The sequence below is a fragment of the Diachasma alloeum genome, unplaced genomic scaffold (genome assembly GCF_001412515.2).
Source record: "Diachasma alloeum isolate Michigan unplaced genomic scaffold, Dall2.0 Dall_scaffold_00216, whole genome shotgun sequence".
Taxonomy (NCBI): Eukaryota; Metazoa; Arthropoda; class Insecta; order Hymenoptera; family Braconidae; genus Diachasma; species Diachasma alloeum.
This window is the reverse complement of record NW_021680381.1, coordinates 499,677-500,001: the sequence shown is the minus strand read 5'-3', so window position 1 is coordinate 500,001 and position 325 is coordinate 499,677.

Sequence of the window (325 nt, the reverse complement as noted above, 5' to 3'; positions counted from 1 at the left end):
CCTCCATTAAAATCCGCAATTTCCTTGTACCTCCTCTAATACCCAGGGGTCCTCTGGAGAATGACCTCGCATAGAATAAACTATCATCAGACCTTTTTTCGTATTTTGCGACATTCTCTACAAAGAGGAGTCTCTCGACGTTTTCCGAAGAGCCTCATCCCCCCAAACATTCACAACAATCTTGTTTTCCATTTTCCCAAGTATTTTCATGAATCAACTTCTTCAAATATCTCTGAAACCACAAGGTTTATCAACAAATATCAGAACCCTCTTTTCTACCTCACATCTCATTCCCTACAAAAAAGTCCCTCTGACATTTCCCGTC